General features: G+C 40.6%; 1 protein-coding gene across 1 annotated transcript in view; it reads right to left on the reverse strand.

The window, feature by feature from the left end:
• MAGI1 (membrane associated guanylate kinase, WW and PDZ domain containing 1) overlaps positions 1-6,000 on the reverse strand; it is a 609,319-nt gene that overhangs the window by 272,329 nt on the left and 330,990 nt on the right. The window lies entirely within an intron of this gene.

Consider the following 6,000-nt stretch of genomic DNA (forward strand, 5'->3'; position numbering starts at 1 on the left):
CATTGGTGGGGTTTATTTGTTTATTTGTTTTTTCCATCTCCCCTAGTGATTCCAGTGTGAAGCCAGGGTTCTAAGCCTAGCCTACTTCTCTGATCTTGAATTCTCAGTGGACTCGCTAATTGTGAGAACATCTATGCAGAACCATCTGTGTATAGAGAATCCTGCAGGATCTCCTAAGATGAAGTACCCTGAGCTTCAAAGTAGAAATAAGACTCTGAGCCAGGAGCTGGGAGGGATGGGTGGCAGTGAAGAATATCAAGGGGAAAGGGAGCTAAAAAATAATAATAATAATTCCAACCCCCTCTTCAAGTCACAGCCCTGGGAATTTAAACTGGGTTTCTGCCTGCCCTGCCTAGGGAAGAAAACTCAAACAAGCTGGGTAGAAAATTCATCTCAAAGGATCAGGGGATGGCAGGTGACCTGGACTTTGATGTCTCTCACTGCAGCTCAGCCATCCTCTTGGCTTTCACACCAATTCCTGAGAAAAGTAATAAGTTACACATATGTAGTTTGAAGAACACATATCAAATGTAAAAGGTGCGAAAGGGGCTGTAATGGATGACAAAGAACAAGGTGAGAAAGGGTGGGCTGAGAGCACAAATGCAGGGCTTTCCCACACTGAAATAATAATGCTGGTGTCTCAAAAGAGGTACAGGCTGATTTTTGGAGCTGAATAAAGCACCGGCACATTTAGAAAGAACTAGAGAAGATGAAAGAACAAATAGAAGCCTCCCCCAAATTAAATACAACTCAAATGTGATTGCTGTGAATCGGGTAATTATTCTGTCGATGGATTCTACACTCAAGCTAACACTGAACCATGGACTGTCTCATTTCTTCAAGTGCCAACACCAAGTGAGGCTCTCAGCCACCCCCAGATCCTGACCAAGCTGTTCAGCGCTCACAGGAACAATCAATTTCCTTTAATGAGATATTATTCTGCCACTAGTCAGAGATATAGAAGCTACTACAATTATCCTTCTCTCCAAGGCTCCCGGGGAACAAGTGAAAAGGCTTTAAAATTGTTTTCATCAGCAACTACAAATATTTAACCCCGGAAGAAAACCCTTTCCTCATCCTGATACCAAAATTTTCCTTGAAGTGTCTATGTACTTTCTTACCTTGACGTCTACCCTCCCTATAACCTTGATATGTAGGCTTTATTTATTTATACAAAAATCACACTCGTATCTTAAAAGTTGAAGCAAAATCAAATTATGAAAGTAAAGCAGTTACACTTTCATTGCTTTTTCTTGTTAAAAGAAGGCTAGCTTAACATTTGCTCTTCTCCCCGTAATTAGAAAGAGAAAATGTAGTCAAACAGGCTTGAGCAGAAAAGGACTAAAACAGAAGTCCCATATATAAAAGAATAACAGCTAAAGAATAAAAGCTCCATCTCTCATTTGATAGGTGTTACCTGCCTGGAAATTAAAACACACTTCGTGCTATCTCTAGAGAAGAATTCCGTTCCAAAACGAGGGTCTAATGTTTGAATTGTGCAAAGCCAAATCAGCCTGAAGAAACAGAAGGCTCTGCTAAGCTTTAGCAGAACAAGCCCTAACATAATACGCCAAGGAACACGTTTGACAAAACAGAAGTAGAAAAATATTTTCAAAATCAGTTCTTGGCTTAAATCTAGCATTTGGCACCTCAAATAAACAGAGAAGAAGAACTAACTTGGCTGCGCCATGTGACTTTCTGAACTGCAGCAGGCCAGATGGTGGGATAGACTATTCATTTCTCAGCTTCTCACCCTTTCTGCTCTTCCATTAGTGCCTCTACAGTTCAAGGTCCCTTAGAAGGGCTGGAAAGAAAATAACTGGATAAATGTGTATAACCAGTGTTCTGAGTAATTATTATCTCCTTTAAAACCATGCTGATAGCAAACATCTCATGCCAACTCAACAGTTCTCATTAATAAATGTTCTGGATTATAGAGCCAAGTCAATGTTCCACCTGCAGGTCTATAAAAAGTAAAGCAGTAACATCTCCCCTTGTGGGAAGATGGGGAAGATGTGCATTTCCCTATTCCTCCCACTAAGTACAATACACCTTGGATGTCATCTATAAAACAGACAAGAAGTCTCTGAAATGTAAACAGAAGAAGACAGACCAGCTAGCAACCTCAGGAAAGATCTCAGCACACAGGTGAGTTCCATGGGTTTTCTTTACACCCCGTACAACCCAGCATTGGAGCTGAAGAAGCCAACAAACTGGTAAATGTCAATGGGTTCAGATGACAAGAGTCCAACAAAAGTCTGCTCTCTCTACCTAAAGAACCAGGTAATAGGCAGACTAGCAAGACAGAAGTTTTTTTTTGTTTGTTTTTTTTTCTGGGAAAGACCTTCAGAAGATGAAAAGACTGGGAGAAAATATTTGCAAACCACATATCTGACAAAGGATTACTATCTAGAACAGAGAAAAAACTACTACTCAACAGCAATAACACATAATTCAAGTAGAAAACAGGCAAAAGATAGGAAAAGACATCAAATATGAACACTTTACCAAAAAAGATACACAGATGGAAAATAAGCACATGAAAAGATATTCAACATTATTAGCCACTAGAGAAAAGCAAATTAAGACCATTAGATATCACTATACACCTATCAGAGTGGCTAAAAGAATGACAACACCTAATGCTAGCTGGGACACAGAGAAAGTGGATGCCTCTTACACTGCTGGTGGGAATGCACACTGATACAGCTACTCTGGAAAAGTCTGGTAGTTTCTTAAATACCTAAACATGCAATTATCATAGGACTCAGCCATGTACTCCTAGACATTTACTCCAGAAAAATGAAAAATCATGCTGACACAGAAACCTATACATGAAAGTTTACAGCTGCTTTACTTGTAATATACAAAAAAAAATGGCAACAACCCAGATACCCTTCAGTGGCTGAATGGTTAAACAGAGGTGATAAATCCATACCATGGAATACTACTGAGCAATAAAAAGAAGGAACTATTGATACATGCAACGCTCTAGCTGAATCTCCAGAGAATTATGATGAGTGAAAAATGTCGGTCCCAAATGGTTACTTTCTGTATGATTCCATTTATATAACATTCTTGAAATGACAAAAGGCAGCAAGGAGCCAATCCCGAATGCTTACTCTCTGTATTACTGCATTTTCACAACATTCTTGAAATGACAAAAGGCAGCAAAAAGCAAGGAAGAGGTTCTCCCTTATAATCCTCCAGAGGGAACAAATCCCTGCCGACATCTCGATTTCCAACTGCCGGCCTCCAGAACTATGAGAGAATATATTTCTGTGATCTTAAGCCATAGGAAACTAATATAACCAACCATATCAGCAGCCCATGGAAACCTGCGGGGAATCCAGATCCTCAGGTCCTGACCAGAGCTAAGTGAGTCACAATCAGCATTTAAACAACATTGCCAGGTGATGAGAATGCAAAGAAACTTTGAGGGGCACTAATATGAACTACTACGAGATTCTTTTTTTTTTTTTTGGCTGCACCACACGGCTTGTAGGATCTTAGTTCCCGGACCAGGGATCGAACCCAGGCCCTCAGCAGTGAAAGCACACAGTCCTAACCACTGGACAGCCAGGGAATTCCCTACTACACGATTCTTGACTCACCATAGTGATGACTTTGTACCAACGTGGAAAGCATTTATGATATCCCTGTATGTAAAATAAGCAGGGTACACATTCGAAATTCCATATTGCTAATGGGATTTGTGTGTGTGTATACAAGTCAAGGCCTCGCAGGACATAAGCAAAACGTAAAAAGAGCTGTTTGGGGACAGAAGGGTTGTGGCTCCTTCCCCCTCAAGACCCCCACGTCTTGCTCTTAACACTTCTTATAATTCTGCTAATATGGTATATGATAATTTTTCAAGAACATTTGACTTTTTTGCTTACTGCTTTCCTAGGATCATGCTGACTTGGTGGAATGAAATCCCACACACTGGGCTAACCCAGGCTCATGAACAACCAGGTCTACAAGGGCCCTGGCTTGGTTTCAGCCAGTTCAACTACCCGCAAAAGGAACAACACAAAATAGTGGTCCAGAGGCTTCTTATTTGAAGGAACACCAAAAGCAGTTCAAACACACTCTGGAGGTAAGGTCTACGTTGCCAGTAGAGTCATACTCCCTGCATGTCCAAAGTCTTTGGGTCTACACTTGCTCCAGGATACAGATCTGGTAGCAAGAGCCCAGTACTCACCGGAAACTCTCAGTGCCCTGACTGTGATGGTGGTTAGCAGGACATTACGGCCAATGTGCTTATACATTAAGCCCACTCTTCCAGCCACATGGCATCAGCAACACCAAACAAAGAAATCAACTGACTGTTAAGAGTGAGTCAACTTTTAAATTCTTTGCTTCCTTCTTTTTCTCACTGCAGGCAGACATCCCAAGCATGCCATCCTTGTAAATGGCACCAAGAAAACACCACCAGATTTTCAGAGGATCCAAGAGACAATCCTTATCCCCTAGTTGAAAGCAACTATATGCTTCACTTAACCCCAAAGTTAATTCTTCAAATGATTTTTTACTACAAGCCAACTTCATCCCACCCCCCACCTTAAAATGACTGCATTTCAGATAAACTCTTCAGCTCATCTTTAGAGTATGTAGTGCCCCAGTTCAAACATGTTCCGGAAATATTTATATGTAAACATCTAAAAACCTATCTTCTTTAACTACTACACTGAAGGGAAAAGAAAAAAACACTTTAAAGGGATAATGCTAAGTTGGCTGAACAAAACAATATCTACTTCCAAACTTCAGCAATTATTTATACACGTGCCATCCAAAATGAAAACTAAATGAGCTTTCTTATTGTTTCTATACTAGTCACACTCATGCTATGAAGTCATTATTTAAATATTTTTAAACTCTGATCATCAAAGGGTAGATAAATAAACACTCTTCTAAGAAAATTTGGTTTCACTTTCTATAAGTGAAACCACTTGCCATTATTTAAGTATTTCAAGAAGAAAGTGAGATTCATAATCATTCGAAGTGAATAACAGAGGGGAGAAATAACACCATAACACCTGGAAAAAATAAAATTTTACTTTAATTCAGGGCTTTCAACCTTATATAGGGCCAGATAATTCTCTGTTGTAGTGGGCTGTGCTGTGCATTGTGGGATGTTCAGCAGCATCCCTGGTGTCTACCCACTAGGTGCCAGATGCTACTACTCGTTTGCTGCCAGTTGTGAAAACCAAAAACATCTCCAGACATTGTCAAACATCTCCTGGGGAAAAAACTGTCCTCAGCTGAGAACCACTGCTTTAACTTAAGCAAAGGGCAGCCTAGTCGAATCCTGAGATGAAACTGAAATCTCCCTGGGCCTCTGTGGTTTAATGGCTTGCCAACGCAACAGAATGACTGTCGCCATTCAACTTCCTATGACTGCATTTTGGGAATCATCCAAGTATTAGTAGATTTCATACAATGCAAGTCCATGCATGAAGAGGCCTCAGCTTTACAGGGATTGAAATAACGGTGATGTTAACTGGTCACTGGTTTTCTAGAGACTGAACGTATGTGTAATTCTGAGGGCTGAAGCCAGTGACCAGAGTTACTACGAGGCATACCTGAAAAAGTCACTATGCCCAAAACTGTGGGCAAGCAGATTGCAGTCCTGGCCAAAGTTATCATCAAAATATGACCCCCTATTAGCCTAAGTTGCTGGAGTCTAGGAACTCTAGTTAGAAGTTCACCAGGTGAGCTAATTCATCCACAGAGGTCACCTGTGGTTATAAAATAAATTCAAGGGGGTAAGCAACCCTGCATGTTATTTTTCTATTTCTTTCCCAATGAAAATCTGCACTGAACTCACCACTTGGTGAGGGGGAAAGAGCACCTTCTTGTACCTGGAAGTCACCTTTATATATTGGCCTAGATACAGAACAGACGGCAAAGGTAGCATCAAATTGTTCTAGAATGCAAAGATTTGTCACTTGCCATTATTCTGCTAAGGTGTAGATCTTTGTGCCCAGATAACGGGGG

The sequence above is a fragment of the Neophocaena asiaeorientalis genome, unplaced genomic scaffold, assembly GCF_003031525.2.
Source record: "Neophocaena asiaeorientalis asiaeorientalis breed wild unplaced genomic scaffold, Neophocaena_asiaeorientalis_V1.1 scaffold495, whole genome shotgun sequence".
Lineage (NCBI taxonomy): Eukaryota > Metazoa > Chordata > Mammalia > Artiodactyla > Phocoenidae > Neophocaena > Neophocaena asiaeorientalis.